Here is a 17,462-nt window from a genome sequence, read left to right on the forward strand (position 1 = left end):
AGTTCTCGAACCTCTTTGTACATCACTTTCTACATGTGCAAAATGTTCTTGCGGTTTGTGGGGAGGAAATGAGATCATGCACCTGCAGCGTGGCAGGGAGGAAGGGCTCAACAAGTGCCCATCGCGACTACCACCTCCCACCAACAAGCGTAGAGCCTCCCCTGGGGCCCAGCCACTGTCCTGGGTGCCGCACGCCCTCCCCACTGCTCCAGCACTGAGCAGACTGGCTGCCCAAGGCCATTCAAGGTCACCCAGTCCCAGGAAGCCCAGCTGGAACAAGCCCCCAGGCTACCTGACTCTCTTCCGGACTGTCTGGGGGAGGGGGTGCCCAGGGCAGACAGACACACCCCCGCCCTTCCAGCCACCTGCCCCGGGGCCGTGCCCACCGGGTGCCCCTGCAGCGTAGCTCTGGCCAGCCAGTGGAACCAGCGCAGGGCCTCCTGCCCGGATCACCGCGTTCCCAAGAACAGGAGGCAACTTCCCCGGGCCGGCCAAGATTTACAGGTTGTTTACTTTCCAACAGTTACTGCTTTGGGTAATTAATGTCACAGAAAACATAATGGAAGCCATCGCTACCTCTCAGGGAACAGACGGCTGGACTCCAGCAGTCCCAAGATAATAGCAGACGGGGAAAACGCAAGGCCACAGTGTTTTCAGCAAGGGTGGTCTGTCTTGTCACTCGTGTACGTGGGGTCTCGGGCAAGTGTGTAACACAGAGCGCTCACACACAAGGCTTTGGTGCAAAGCCACACACCCAAGTCCTGATCCAGACGGCCCATCACCTGTGTGACCTTGAGCCTTAACCTCCTCGCGGCCACCTACAAAGGCCAGGGACTAGGCTCCGTGCCTGGCATACAGCGCGTCCCCAATAAACACTTGGAAGACAGTAAGTATGTGTGTGCCTGTACCACAGCAGAAGAGGACATCGTATCCTGGAGACCCCTTCGAGAAGGGATTGTTTCCGGGGCAGGGGTCCGGAGAACATAAGATGCTCAGCTTGTGGTAAGCATCTTGCAGTGCCATAAGTGGGGAAACGCTCAATAAAAGGATGGAGGTGTGTCACAGCATCGTAAGAACCAGTCTGAAGGAGCTCCCAACAGCCACAACTGGAACAATTTCAGAAACAAACTAGATAACAATAGTGTTGAATTTCAACACAGAGAATAAAAGAAATTTCCACTAGTCTATACTGATATAATAAATAGGTGAATAAATAAATTAGTGGTAGAGGAGAGAAGCTCTTTCTTACAGTAGCGTTTCAATTACTAGACGTAGAAAGAATTATCTCCTCCTCCCCAGAATGTTTATTAGTTACAAAGGGGAACGTTGTAACTTTGCATCAGAGAAGCCTGGCAGACACCCCTCAATCATTAAGGTTAATGCCATCAGCAGTAAGACATATCGGTGTCATGATCCCCCAGTATGATGCCCTGGCAAGGGCGTCATGTCACTTCAACCCCAAAAGGGCAATAATCTCAACATCATCATCTAAAAACATCAGACAAACCCAGATTGAGGGGCATGCTACAAAATAACCGGTAACCACTTCTTAAGCCTGAAGGTCATGGAAGAAGAAGAAAGTCTGGGAAATTATCACAGATTGGAGGAGATATAACAACAAAATGCCATGTGGGATCCTGGATTGGAACCCAGAACAGAAACAGGACAATCGTGGAGGAATAGATAAAATTCAAATGAAGACAGAGAAGAGGTAACAGAATCATGCCCATGCAATTGCCTGGTTTCAATCACCGTACCGTGTTTATACAAGATGTTCACGTTATAAAAAAAGATGGGTAAAAGGTAAGCAGGAACTAGCAGTAGTACTAGTTCTAATTTAGACTAAGTCTCAATTAGTCTCTCCTTGTTCCCCAAAATGCAAAATGCTCCTATCCTCCAGCCCCACCCAGAACTGGGGAATGGTAGACCTGACTGGGACCCACGCTCGTATGCACTGCTGGCTGATTCCGAATCCGGGGTGTCTAGACCCCTAGACACTTGATTAGCATCTTCTAAAATTGTTTGATTTGCTCTCAGTACTAGGGATGGTTATCTCTTTTCCCTGTTTCATTCTACGCTTGGTTGTTGCTGGTTCACAGGAAATTCACTACTTTCTACATGATGAACTTTTATCCAGCCACCCTGCTAAACTGAATCCTTAATCTATGAAAATGAGTAACGTGAAACTGCAGATCGGCAACACATTACGACTTACACTTTGTTACAAAGCAGAAACTAACACACCATTGTAAAGCAATTATACCCCAATAAAGATGTTTAAAAAAATAAATAAATAAAAAATAAAATGCAGCAATTACTTATGAAAAAAACAAAACAAAACAAAATGGTAACTGCATTCGGTTCAACCTAATACCATGGTCCTTGCAGCTCAATACGCAAAAGGGCAGGAGAAAAATGGGCGATGGACATAAACTGCAGGTTTTTTAAAAGGTAAAAGGAATGCAAAAGGCTTTTCTCAGTTTCACTCATTTTTTCATGATGGAAAAGAAGGAAATGCAAATCAGAATCAGGAGCTTATTTTCTGTGCCTCTTAGAAAAGATTCAAAAGGCTGATAATATAGAGTCCAGGTAAGGATGTGGAGAAACAGGTACCCTCCTACACAGGTGGGAGGGGTGTACACAGGTAAGTTAGTAGCACAAAGGACAGCACAGGGTAGAAAAGCAAATCTCTAAGATAAGGTCAGAACTGTGACTCACTCGGGCATCTCCCTCCATGCTCAGCCCAGCAGGAACCATGTGCCGTGGCTAGGGCTGTTCACAGGCTTGCAGGCCCTTGATCTTGAAAGTGGGAGCCAGACCCTCCCGGTCGATTATATTCCAACCACCACTGCCTGGCCCCGGGCAGCCCCGTTTTCGGTCTCGGCCTCTGGTACATGGAGGACACCCTGGGGCAGTCACTGTGGGGCAGACCGGGCTTGTCAGGGCAGCCCCAAGGCAGCCGAAGCCTCCCCCGAGGCCACCCAGGGGAGTGGGCACCTGGGGACCATCTCAGGGAAGTGCTCCATCGTCAGGTTCTGTTTAGAGCGGAGAAAGGGCAAGGGTGGGGGGCGGGGGGGGGCAGCCACACTGATGCAGCTCTCGGGTGAGCATCTCATCTACCCTCCTGGAACCAGGGGATGGGCGCAGCAGCCCCTCTGGGGGGGTGGGCTGAGGACCTGTGATCCAGGGGCGTCTGGCGGCTTCACCGTCTGCCCTCTGGCCATGGACACAGGGAAGCTGGTGGGCACAGAGAGCATAAGGCAGACAGACCCTCAGAGCATCCTCACAGCGCTGGAGCCTCTCTGGCTTCAGTTTGCTCCTGAGACCCAGCAGCAATCCTGCCTTGAGGTCACCTGCTCTGTTGAGGCCGGCAAATGGCTGAAGAGGCCTCCATCACCCCACATTTTATTCCATCAAAACGATGGACGATAAAAAGCGCTAGATGTGGAGAAACTGGAACCCTCCTCTACTGTTGGTACAATGAAAACTCGTGCAGCTGCCTTGGAAAATAGCCTGGCAGGCCCTCATAAAGCTAAACGCACAGTAGCCATAGGACGCAGAAATGCCTCTCCTAAGTGCATACACGTGAGAAATAAAAACACAGGTCCACACAAAAACTTGCACCTGAAGATTCATAGCAGTACATTCATAAGAGCCCAAAAGTGGAAACCACCCAAATGTCTATCCACTGAAGAGTAAATAAAATGAGGTACGTTCGCACAATGGAATATTATTCAGCAGTGGAAAGGAAGGAAGTTCTGATACATGCTACATTGTGGATAGCCCTTGAAACCATTATCCTGAGTAAAAGAAGTCAGTCCCACAAGACCACCCTTTGCATGAGACCGATTAAATTAAATGCGAGAAGAGGCAAATTCATAGATGGAAAGCAGATTAGTGGCTGCCTAGGACTTGGAGAGTAGGGGGACGGCAGGTGGAGAGGAAGAAAATGAAGACTGACTGCCACTAGGTGCAGAGTTTCTTTTAGGGGGACAAAAATGCTCTAAAATTAGTTGTGGTGATGGCTTAACAAATTTAACTGACTAAACTAAAAAACAATGAATTGTACACTTAAACAGGTATGTGAATGTATATGGTATGTGCATTGCATTCTAAGGTAACTTTAAAAAGAGAGAGACCAGGGCTTCCCTGGTGGCGCAGTGGTTGAGAGTCCGCCTGCCGATGCAGGGGACGCGGGTTCGTGCCCCCGTCCGGGAAGATCCCACATGCCGTGGAGCGGCTGGGCCCGTGAGCCATGGCCGCTGAGCCAGTGCGTCCGGAGCCTGTGCTCCGCAATGGGAGAGGCCACAACAGTGAGAGGCCCGCGTACCGCAAAAAAAAAAAAAAAAAAGAGAAACCACATGGAAATCCCACTCTGTCACCTGAGGCAAGTCACACAGCCTCTCCGGGCCTCCATTTATCACCTATACCATACAGGGGGATGGGATGCGGGGTGGACAAGCTAGATCAGAGCTTCTCAAAATGTTCATAAATCACCTGGTCACTTGCAGGAAAATGCAGGATCTGATTTAGGTGTCCTGCAGCAGACCCCAGATTCTGCATTTCTAACCAGCTTTCAGGTGACACTGGTCCATGGACATTTTCAGTAGCAGGACATCAGAGACGGCATCTTAGGCCCCCTCCAGCCCTAATACTTAGGAATCTCCTCCGGTCCACCTCTGTGAATTCCCAGAGCATGTATGGTCTGTCCTTCCCACTCAAGACAAATAGGGTCCCCTAACCATCCAATGGAAGTGACTGGGAACTGGTCACTGGATGGAGACCATGTGTTCTCCACATGAGGAAGGTCAAGAACCTCCCAAGTCTGCCTAAGCACAGAGCACCTGGCTGGGCACAAGGGAGTCCCCGACCTGCAGAGCACAGAGCCATGAGTGGGGCAGGGCCCACCCTGTCCTCACAAGGTCCGAGTCTCTCTTTCTGGAAGAGGTGGAGAACGGCAGTATACTCAAGGCAGTGGCTCTCAAACCCAAGAATACTTACGTATCAATCACAGGTGTGCTTGGCGAAAACGGATTCCTGCCCCTCCCAGCTCTAACACGGAAGGAAGCACACACTCCAGGAGACTCTGATGCTGGTGGTCTGAGGCCCAAACACTGCCCCAGAGCCACCCTGGAGAGAAGATAGGATTGCTCTCTAAGAGACTGTCAGAAATGCACTCCACACGCTGACAAGTCTGGTCCACCTTCCAGACCTCTCTTTCCCCATCAGGAAAGGGGCAAAGTAGAAGGGGGGAAGGGAGGCCAGCTGTCCACCTCTGGCCTCCAACCAAGTCAACACCAATCCACCCAAACGATAGGTTTCCTTGCTGTAGGGCCTTGCAAGGAAGAGTATCCCATGGGGAACTGTGAGAGGGACACAGAGTCTGGAGAAGAATGAGGTAGGGACACCAGCTCTTAACTGACACAAAGAAGCATTTCCCCCTCTCCCTGTGGCCTCGACAGACTCCAGATCTGTCCAGCCCGGGGCTCACGCCTGCCCCGGGAACATTCCACCTTTCCTCTGGGCTTCTTCCTCTTCTTGGGAAAGGAAGGGGTTGGACAGGTCACGGTACCTACTTGTGTACAGCAGTTGCTTTAAAACAAGACACAAAACCCCTTCCTCATTCAGAGCAGAGAATCTGTACACGTTTTTTTTAATTGAAGTATAGTTGATTTACAATGTTTTGTGAGTTTCTGCTGTACAGCAAAGTGATTCGGTTATACATATATCTATTCTTTTTTTTTTTTTTTTTTTTTTTTTTTTGAGGTACGCGGGCCTCTCACTGTTGTGGCCTCTCCCGTTGTGGAGCACAGGCTCCGGACGCGCAGGCTCAGCGGCCACGGCTCACGGGCCCAGCCGCTCCGCGGCACGTGGGATCCTCCCTGACCGGGGCACGAACCCGCATCCCTGCATCAGCAGGTGGACTCTCAACCACTGTGCCACCAGGGAAGCCCTTATATATCTATTCTTTTTCAGATTCTTTTCCATTATGGTTTATTACAAAATACTGAATATAGTTCCCTGTGCTAGACAGTAGGTCCCTGGTGTTTACGTATTTTATATATAGTAGTTTGTATCTGCTAATCTCAAACTGCTAATTTATCCCTCTCCTCCCCTCCTTTCCACTTTGGTAACCATATGTTTGTTTTAGACACATTCTTCTAAGTAGTGATTCTAACCATAGTTCAGTGGTCCCTGAAACCTAACTCAGGAGCTGATTTACACAGAGCAAAGTGGGCCCATCTACTCCTGACCTTCCTTCCTGCCCCCTTCCCTCCAATCAGCCAAATTTTGTGGCAGAAGGGAAATAACATTTTTTGAGACCCACTTATAGACCTGGCACTTAAATTATCTTCCCAATGGATAAACAACAAGGTCCTCCTGTATAACACAGAGAACTATATTCAATAGCCTATGATAAACCATAATGGAAAAGAATATTTTAAAAAAGAATGTATATATTAATATAACTGAATCACTTTGTTGTACAGCAGTAATTAACACAACATTGTAAATCAACTGCATTTCAATAAAAAAAGTTTTTTTAATTATCTTCCCACAATGCCATACAAAGTATAACCCTTCCTACCTGTGCAGTGACCAGAGTGAAGTCAATTAAACCTGATACCACCTCCCCCAAACTGATGGTCTGTCCTGGTGGCCAGGCCCATGTTTGGTTTAGGAATACGTCACTCAAGGCTCCAGGCAAGCAGTTGTAGCCCCCACGCCACTGACCAGGGGCAGAGCTGCTCTGATCAGAAGTGTTCCTATGAAGTTGTCCAAATTATGGGCACCAAGCGCAACTGCATTTGATTTTCCCCTGGAAATTTTGGCGTGCGCTGCTTTGACTATTTTTACAGTAAAAAGCCAAGGTACTTTGGTGGGGGGCGGGGGGTGACGGGAATCAAACTAGCCAAAAGCGCTTTTGAAGAGTGTGTCGTCAGTTAACAGATTACAGAAGCCCTCAAGTCCACTGCAGCAGGGGAAAGTCCTTGGACGTTACAAACTCTGTTTCTGAATGCTTGGAATGCACTTAATAAAGATGCGACTAGGTCCACCTTTGCACCTTGACTGAGAATAGAAAGCAGGTCCCCCAAAATTTCATTCCATGGAGTGATGATGGCTCGTCTGGAAGGCCAGACACAGTCACTGGCAGAGGCATCAAAATCCTTCCAGTCCCGGGACTTCCCTTAAAAGTGGTTAAGACTCCATGCTCCCAATGCAGGGGGCCCGGTTTCGATCCCTGGTCAGGGAACTAGATCTCACATGCATGCCACAACTAAGAGTTCGCATGCCGCAACTAAGGAGCATGCCTGCTGCAACTAAGACCCAGTGCAACCAAATAAATAAGTATTAAAAAAAAGTCCTTCCAGTCCCAAGTGACTGGGGCCCAAAACGTCATAAAGATTTCTCGGAAGAATGTAGAACGTATTCTAAAGGGACGGAAAGGATGGGAGAGAGGAAAAAACACAGAAAGAGCTGGAAAACTTCACAGAAAGGGAACGGGAGGGCAATGATACAGCAAGTCAGCTAAAACCTCTGAAGATGATAACCTCACCTGCTCTCTTGAGCGATTACATGAATGATGGCAACTTGGCATCAGCCAAAAGAGTGAGTCAGAAAACGCAGACCGGGCTTCCCTGGTGGCGCAGTGGTTGAGAGTCCGCCTGCCGATGCAGGGGACGCAGATTTGTGCCCCGGTCCGGGAAGATCCCACATGCCGCGGAGCGACTGGGCCCGTGAGCCGTGGCCGCTGAGGCTGTGCGTCCAGAGCCTCTGCTCCGTGACGGAAGGGGCCACAGCAATGAGAGGCCCGCGTACCGCAAAAAAAAAAAAAATCTAAAAGAAATAAAATAAAGAAAGAAAACGCAGACCAAGGTCATCAGTCACAGGTCATTCTGAAGAGACTCAGTGATGCTATTAACTTAAATATTTCCTTAAAAAATCTTGAGAGTGGTTTCCCTGGTGGCGCAGTGGTTGAGAATCCGCCTGCCAATGCAGGGGACACAGGTTCAATCCCTGGTCCGGGAAGATCCCACATGCCACGGAGCAACTAAGCCCATGTGCCACAACTACTGAGCCTGCGCCCTAGGACCCGTGAGTCACAACTACTGAGCCTGCGTGCAGCAACTACTGAAGCCTGCGTGCCTGGAACCCATGCTCCACAACAAGAGAAGCCACCACAATGAGAAGCCCGCGCACCGCAACGAAGAGTAGCCCCCGCTTACTGCAACCAGGAGAAAGCCCGTGAACAGCAACGAAGACCCAACGAAGCCAAAAATTAATTAATTAACTAATTTTAAAAAAGAATATATGTATATATATGTACAGCTGAATCACTTTGCTGTACAGCAAAAATTAACACAACATTGTAAATCAACTATACTTCAATTAGGGAAAAAAAGAAAGAAAGAGAGTTTGTTGATGGTTGTATAGCCTGAGAGAAAGCTCAATCTGAAGGGGGGAAAACACTCACAAGTAAAAATGGCTGACTTAGAATGAGAAATCCAGGGAATTCCCTGGCAGTCCAGGGTTAGGACTCTGCACTCTCACTGCCAAGGGCGTGGGTTCAACCCCTGGTCGGGGAACTAAGATCCCACAAGCTGCGCGACAAGGCCAAAAGAAATTTTTAAAACAGAATAGGAAATCCAGCTTTTCCCAAGTGGCCCCTTTGTGCCTGTAACTCAACCTGCAGCCCAAGGCAGTGCCCAAGAAGGTCCGGTAATTTTAAATGAGCCATGGGTTTCTGATGCTTTGACATCTGGAGCCCTGTGAACCCTGGGTAGGGTGCCCCTCCCAGGGCTGGCCAATTCTTAGGGATAGTAAATGACTAGCCTAGAGTATGCTTTTCACATGCAAACTAACCTAGAGTCCATACTCCAGTCCATCCCCTGCTCTATCAGGTTTTCACAGAACGTCACACTCCACCAGTCCCCTGCCCTAATCACTCCAGAGCTGGGTGGGTACCAGACACCTAGGGACAGCCTTTCTGCCCCAGAGCCAATTCTAAACCTGCTTTCTCTGCCTCACCCACTCCTTCCCCTAGAGACCACCAGAAAGGGTCTCGCCCGGATTCTCCCCTCATTCCCTCTGCCTCCTGACTGACCCTGGTGCCTCTCCCTAAGGCCCTCCACGTGGGAACCATGAGTAACAAACTGTCTTTTTCATGGTAATGTCTCCTTATCTTTTGGCCTCACAAAGCCTGAAAAATAATAAAACCTCCATTGAAAACAGATCGGGACATCCCTGCGTCATCAGGTCCCCAGGGGAGCAAAAGGAAAAGCACAATGATTCAGGGTAATGTGGAGGCTGGATTCAGATTTACAGCAGCCAACCTCTGAACCCATACCAGCACGGCAGGACAGCGGATGTGTCTTCTCTTTAAATTAATCATGATGGAGGCCAACTCTATTTAATGTGTTGCTTCATGGATGCTGCATTTGTTCTCATATTATAATTTCTAATATAGTGTTTCTGGAGGTCTATGAAGAAATGTTGCCTGCCATCAGTAAACAAAGGATGTTGCAGCCTCGGCCGCTGCAGTCACCCCCCCCAATGATGCACCCCGAGGAGACTCAGGGTGAGAAAGTATAGGATACTGACCCTAGGTAGCTAAGGTGCATACCAAAGGAATGATTTCAATCAGCCCAGACTCTTGCATCTTCCCATACATAGAAAAGCGTTAAATTCCTTACCTTGAGCTGTCTGGTTTTCTTTAATTTTTAACATAATTCTTTTTTTTTTTTTTTTTTTTTCTGCACCACACAGCTTGCAGGATCTCCGTTCCCTGACCAGGGATGGAACCTGGGGCCCTGGCAGTAAGAGCACCGAGTCCTAACCATTGGACCACCAGGGAATCCCCTTACATAATTCTTAAGAATATGTCATTCCTAGTTCATTGGACCCCGTGGAATTAGACTGTCTAAGTATTCTATCTTAATTTAATTAAATAGTCCACCATTGCTTAAAGCATAAATGACATGTGACACGACCAGGAGACCTTTGAAACATTAAAAATCAGTTCTCTATGCTGAGCTGTGATAAGAAATCTGTACAAGGAAGCTCCTATTTATTTCAATAAATGTTGGTCTTAAAAACAAAGAAATAGGGACTTCCCTGGTGACACAGTGGTTAAGAATCCACCTGCTAATGCAGGGGACACGGGTTCGAGCCTTGGTCCGGGAAGATCCCATATTCCGTGGAGCAACTAAGCCCCTGTGCCACAACTACTGAGCCTGCGCTCTAGAGCCCATGAGCCACAACTACTGAGCCCTCGTGCCACAACTACTGAAGCCCGCGCACCTAGAGCCCGTGCTCCGCAACAAGAAAAGCCACCACAATGAGAAGCCCACGCACTGCAATGAAGAGTAACCCCCGTGCGCCGCAACTAGAGAAAGCCTGTGAGCAGCAACGAAGACCCAACGCGGCCAAAAATAAAATTAATTAATTAATTTAAAAATATATATGTTAAAAAAAAAGAAAAACATTATTTAAAAAAAAACAAAGAAATAAAAAAACCAAATCAATAACCAAAACCCCAGCTCACTTCTTAGTATTTTCATTAGCTGATGAATTCATAAATGAATTATGAGGAGTTGACATCTGGGAAAACATTTGTTCCTTAATTTCTGGGTTTTTTATTTAAGCTTTGTTGTGTGGTTTATAAAATCCTTTGCTGAAGAAACATTTCCAAATTTTATGGAGCCAAAATAAAGTATCCTGGCACAGCAAAAACAAACAATAACCAATACCTTAGTTAATTCTCAAGACAACACCTGAAGTTGTTCTGTATTTTACAGAAAACACAGTTGACAGGTTCGGTAACTTGGGAAAGAACAGAGAGCCAGGAATTGAAACATGGGTGTATCCAGCTCCAAAATTCCTGGCTTTCAATCTGCCACCAAGTTTCTAAGAACGGATAATTAACAGCATTATCCTAATTGGTGTTACCAACAAAGAGAAAGTCTGTTTTGTTTTGTTAATTTAATAGCACATGCTGGATATCCTTCATGGATATACATAAGGATCTACTTCATGCTTTTTATGGTTGCATATTCTACCAAATGAAAGTTCCCTGTTCAATAAGTTACTTTGGGGCAATATGATGGTCATTTGGAAAGTAACAGAGTTGGATTCCCACCTCATTCCTTCCATACCAAAACAAGTGCCAAAGTATGAAAGACCCAGGTTTGGGGGTGGGGGGGAGGACAACATTTCTAAAAAACAAGTGAATAAAAAAATTTTTTTTTAATTTTTTTAAAAAAGGAATTCCCTGGAGGTCCAGTAGTTAGGACTTGGTGCTCTCACTGCTGGGACTGGGGTTCGATCCCTGGTCAGGGAACTATGATCCTGCAAGCCACACAGTGTGGCCAAAAATTTTTTTAAATAAAAAAAAAAAAATTTCTTTAATTTAAAAATAAAGAAAAACAGGTGAATACTATTAAGATCTTAAAGTGGAGAAGGCCTTTCCCAAATGGGATGTGAAACATTAAAATCCAATAAGCCTGATCACATAAAAATTTATTAAAACTTTTATTATGTAAAATAAAGAACAAGCAAACAAATGAAAGAAAAATGAATAAAATATATGAAAGCGTGGGAAAATATTTCTAACACATTATCCCACATATGCAAAGAGCCCTTACAAATAAATAAAAAAGGATGAAAACTCCCACTTGAAAAATGGGTAAATCAGATGAAAGGCAAAAAAGCATAGAAACAATCAAATCAAATATGAAAAAATATTCAGCATCATTGAGGAAGTGAGGAAAGTATTGAGGAATACCTTATATTTTCCCCACTAATTACCAAAGGTTAAAAAGTGTTGGCAAAAGGATAGAAAAATAGACATTCTCCATTCATTCAAAGAAGTTCTGTGAGCCAGGCACTGTATTAGGACTAGCAGTGAACAAGATACCCAGGTCTCTGCCCTCTGGGAGTTTATGTTCCAGGTGTGTAGGGATGGAAGAGCAATGGTGAATGAGGAGGAAATAAACAATTATTCAGATAGTTACTGTTCGTAAAACTACAAATTGGTGCAACTCCATTGACTCTATCGCATGGCAATATGGCAGATGCTATCAAAATGTTGTGCCGGCCATTCTATTTCTAGATATTTATTCTACAGATATTCTCACTCCTGTTTAAGCACAAAGATATGTGTACATGGATGATCACTGGAGTGCTGGGTGTAATTATGAAAAAAAGGGAAACAAGCCTAATGTTCCTCAAGAGAACAAATTACACAACATCCATACCATGGATCACAATGTAACCAGTAAAGATCAGCTTTTTTGTTTGTTTGTTTTTAATGTACCCACATGGAAAGACTTTGAGGATACACTGTTTGGTGGCGGGGGGGGGGGGGGCGGGAACCAAGTTGCTAAAACAGTACACATAATAGTATCTCATTTCTCTTACAGAGACACACATTCCTAAAAGTGCGTATGTGTGTGCGCCTATATAATTAGACATACATTTAACCTATGACTAAGAAAAATTTGGGAAGTGGGATTATGGGAAGCTTTTTAGAGTACAAATTTCTGTACTGTTTGGCTGTTCTGTTTAACAAGAACTATGTGCTACTTTTACACTCAAACAATAAGGGAGAAAGCATTAAAAAAAAAAAGTAATGTATGTAAGGGTCATTTGGTTTCCTCAGTTTATATTCCCAAACTTCAGGCTAAAAATTAATCTGGAAAGAAAACTTCAGCTAAGGAGGAAGGATAACAAACAAAGTAACTAATCTTTTGCCTCATTCCTTAAATTCAAAGTCACTGATATAACTGGGGAGAGGAGAAACTATGTGGCGTACCATTTGCCAGACATTTGTTCTTCACTTAATTTTCAAGGCAACGCACAAAATGCTACCCGGCTCAATTCCACAGGTGAGGAGCTGGAGGATTTTAGAGGTTAAGTGATCCCCCTAGAGCAGAAGCTGCCTCAGTTCCAGGATCTGGGAAAACAAGACTTCCCGCTGGGAGTTCTTATCTCCTGACCATTCCCTCAGGTCACGGTGGGCGGAGGCATGGGGGGGGGGTGTGGAGTAGGAGAAACTGTAGAGTTTTGGGTGTTGTTCAAGGAAGCGTTTTCTCCGGCTCCATTTCGGCTCCTTCCTGGCCTTCTTCCCTGCACGGCTCCTACGTGGCCCCTCAGAGCTGCACCAGGCGTTCCAGGCGGCAGGCATGGCCCCTGGAAGTGCCAGCCTAGAATCCTTCCTGTAGGGAGCCCTAGGAAAAGTGGGTGCCTGCCCCTCCCAGAATTCCCTTTACGGTCACATCAATGCTCAGCCACTCCCCCCAAGCGTGCCAGATTTCACCCCTCTCGGCCTGTAAAATAAGAATAATACATTTTAAGGGGAATTACTCAAAAGAGAATACCAGGGACTTCCCTGGTGGTCCAGTGGTTAAGACTCTGTGCTCCCAATGCATGGGGGCCGGTTTCGATCCCTGGTCAGGGAGCTAGATCCCGTGTGCTGCAATTAGAGATCCCTCACACTGCAACTAAGACCCTGTGCAGCCAAAATAAATAAATTAAAAAAAAAAAAAAAAAAGAATACCATAAAGTGCTTTGGGAATTCTAAAGGCTAGGGTCCTCACCTTGCAATTAGAGTAATCCCTAACACAACAACTCACATCTTGTAGGGGTCCAGCGCTTTCTGTGATCACAATTTTTTTTTGTTTGTTTTTGTTTGCAGTACGCGGGCCTCTCACTGTTGTGGCGTCTCCCGCCGCAGAGCACAGGCTCCAGACGCGCAGGCTCAGCGGCCATGGCCCACGGGCCCAGCTGCTCCGCGGCATGTGGGATCCTCCTGGACCGGGGCACGAACCCGTGTCCCCTGCATCGGCAGGCAGACTCTCAACCACTGCGCCACCAGGGAAGCCCCTGTGATCACAATTTTAAAGACAGTATTTTAACATCCTGCATAGGAATGTCTCCTGCAGGTTACGTCTATTATCTGGTTGTACAGTGAATGAAGAACTAACAGAAAAGGTCAGCAGGCCTTCCTACCTTTAACCTATTCCAAAGCTACCACCTTTCAGTTCTAAGAGGTACAATTCTTAGTTCTAGAACCAACCCTGTGTTAATCTTTCAATTAGGAAAAGAAAGGATTAAAGTAGCAAAAAATAAAATAAAATACATCAAGGTCCCAATTTCATGGCCATGTTAACTTCCTAATAGGACTAGGGGAAACATGTATCCACTTTACTATTAATAATAGCTTATACGTGAGTTCATATAAAGTGCCACACACTGTTTTCAGTGCTCTTCCTGCATTAACTTATTTTAGCTACATAGTAGCACGTACTTCGTAGGGATTCTATTTCCTTCCTTTTACACATGAGGAGTTGGAAGCACTGGGAGGTTGTTTAAAGGACGTACCCAGGGAGGGCTGCCCCAATAGCTCAGCCTCAGCAAGGCAGCGGGAGATCTTGGCTATCTGGTCTACCTCTCCAGCCATATACATTCATACTCTTCCTCATGTTCCAAACCCTAGTCATACTGAATTGCTTAGGATCCTTCATAAACAGTGTGCTTTAACTGCACCCACACCCTACCCGTTCTTGCCTTTGCACGTGGCTTTTCTCTCTCTCCCTGAACCATCCTCTCTTTCCAATGGACAGGAAGTTTTATTCCATGAATGAATGAACATAAGACTGTTGGAAAAATCCATCACTATATTTAACATCGAAGAGTTGCTTTGGTAGGAAATTCCAAAGTTTTCTCCATAACAAGCCATTCTTGCAAAGCTGTTCTTATCTCAAAGCCAGAATTGCCTACACAGATTGCCTGGGGTCCTCTTTCTTCTGATCTCCCTGACTCTCCCACCACCTTACCTACTTCATCCCTTGCCTCCGGCTCCAGCCTTCAGGAAACATGTCTCCACAGTGACCTTCGGCCACTGACAAAGAGATTGGCCTGGGAGTTTGAAGACCTCCATTCAACAGCTGTCTACCCCTTCACCTCAGGACTCCATTTCAGGGGAAGAGCACGTACTTTGGTTCTCAAACCATTTTCACTGTATCCAAAACTAGCCGTTGGGCTTGGTGATAAGACACCCACAAGGAACACACCTTATCCAAGCCATGATGTGAGGGCACTGGTCTGACACTGCACTGAAAAATGAGCATCCAATGGTTTAAATGACTTTTTCATTTACAGATCCAGCATCCCTTCCATGTCTTTGGAGAACCTTAAACACATCATTACAAGAAAGAAGACATGGGATGGCCTCAGAGAAATAGGGCCCTAAACATCATAGAGCCAATGCAATAAACATTAAACACTTAATAGCAAACTTTTTAATTAAACAGAAAGGTTTTGACTGTTGACTGATATGTCAAAGCTCCTTTTCTTTTAAACTGATGCTCATTTGTCATATGACATAGGCATAGAAGCTACTTTAAATAAGGTACATTGAAAAAGATATCAAGTACAGCATTACTGATAATAGCAACAAAAAAAAAAGAGAGAGAGGGGAAGAGAGAGAAAAGTGAAATGGAAATAAAATAAATCATGCTTATTTTTAAATTTTCTGAATATTTACAGAGCATCTACTATCAAGGCACCAAGCTTAACACTTGGGATATAATGTTAAAAACATAGACATGGCTCTGCCCTCACAGAGCTTCCATTCTATTATGGGAGACAGACACTCAAGTAATTACATTGTATATTTCATCCCAGCAGTTAAGACAATAATCAGTCCTAAATAATAAAAGAAAATAGTGAAATATTACGCAGACATTTTAAATGATGTCTAAGAGGTTTTATAATAGAAAATATTACAAGAATAGTTTAATAAAAGTAAGAAACAACTTTATAAAGTATATGATCTCATAAATATTTTTTTAAAAAGTATAGAAGGAAGATTCAATGGTTGTAAAATCCATCTGTAAGAATAGGTGAGAAAGGTTAAGAAGAATGATAAAAGGAACTTCTACTCCCAAAAAGGGAAACATACTTCCAAGCTACAATTAGTTCAACTAGAAATGGGGCAACAATCAGGTGTACAGGACAAACATCTACACATCTGTTTCTGGACCCATAGTTTAGAATATGGCTTTTTAAATGTTTTGAAAGTGGCATTTAAACCAGTGAGAATAAGAGGTAAACTAGGCATTAACTAGTAGGTCAACTATTTAGAAAAATAAGTAAACTTAGACTTTTACATCACATCACAAACTCCAAATGTAACGTATGAAAGTATAAATCCCACTGGTAAAGCTGGGAGAAAAAAAGAAATACATATATTTTATATAGTAATAATCCAAAATCATCATTAAATGACTAATTATCGTTTCCAAAAGAATCCCAAGCACATTGCAATGTTAAAATTTAGAAACCATTACATGAACTTTAGGAAACCACTAAGCTGATTTTGGGGTGGGCAGGCATTCTAAACATAAAAGGAAAATCATTTTAGAAAACTGAAAGACTTGACAATAGATGTTGAAAGTCAATTTCCATCCATGACATACATCTCACACCATAAATATAGTTATCACAAAATAAATATGGTTAAATGGTCAGGGAAAAAATTGTTTCCAATATACGGCAGCTAAAAGGTTAATATTCTTCATTTAGGGTATGCTCTTACAATCCGTGAGATGGAACCATCCCAATAAGAAATGTGCAAAGAACATGAATTTAACTGATGGAGAAATTTAAAAGACCAATAAATATATTTTAAATATTCAACCACATTAGCAATGAGGTTACATTTAAATGCTAGTTTAAGCCCTGTGGGGACTTCCCTGGTGGCGCAGTGGTTAAGAATCCGCCTGCCAATGCAGGGGACACAGGTTCAATCCCTGGTCTGGGAAGATCCCAGATGCTGCAGAGCAACTAAGCCCGTGCGCCACAACCACTGACCCTGTGCTCTAGAGCTTACGAGCCACAACTACTGAGCCCATGCGCCTAGAGCCCGTGCTCTGCAACAAGAGAAGCCACCGCAGTGAGACACCCGCGCACCGCAACGAAGAGTAGCCCCCGCTCGCCGCAGCCCGCGTGCAGCAATGAAGGCCCACCGTAGCCAAAAATAAAAATAAATAAAATAAATAAATTTATTTTAGGAACATATTAAAAAAAAAAAGAAAGACCTAAAGCAAATACACTAAAGCAAATACACTAAAAAGACCTAAAGCAAATACACTAAATTAACACAGGGGCAACTCTTTCTGCCTCTTTTATCTTCTCTATATTAAAAAAGGATAACTCTTTTAAAAAGACCTAGTGTGTTGACTGCCAAACGTTGTTGAAAGTTGACTGAAAGAAAGGAGGGATGGGGTGGAGAGAAGGTAGGTGGGGCAGTCAAAGGCCTTAGAGATGGGGGAGGGGGGAGGCGGGCACGCTGGGCCAGCAGCTGGGCCTCTGACCCCAGGATGGGCCAGGAACAAGAACCACCCCTGACCTCAGCTCTCTGTAAACCTCACCCAGTTTCTTCATGCTGCACTTAGGCA

At 45.1% G+C, this 17,462-nt stretch overlaps 1 protein-coding gene and 1 non-coding gene across 5 annotated transcripts in view; both read right to left on the reverse strand.

Annotated features, from left to right (window-relative positions):
- The window catches only part of TFCP2L1 (transcription factor CP2 like 1), a 66,187-nt gene that overhangs the window by 43,594 nt on the left and 5,131 nt on the right, over window positions 1-17,462 (reverse strand). The gene's annotated exons all lie outside the window — the stretch shown is intronic.
- TRNAK-CUU (transfer RNA lysine (anticodon CUU)) lies at window positions 9,784-9,856 on the reverse strand. Its single transcript has one exon. It is a non-coding gene; the product is annotated as a tRNA-Lys (tRNA).

Source organism: Delphinapterus leucas, chromosome 8 (assembly GCF_059928025.1).
Source record: "Delphinapterus leucas isolate spDelLeu-1000000601 "Yukka" chromosome 8, BTC_Dleu_Yukka2, whole genome shotgun sequence".
Lineage (NCBI taxonomy): Eukaryota > Metazoa > Chordata > Mammalia > Artiodactyla > Monodontidae > Delphinapterus > Delphinapterus leucas.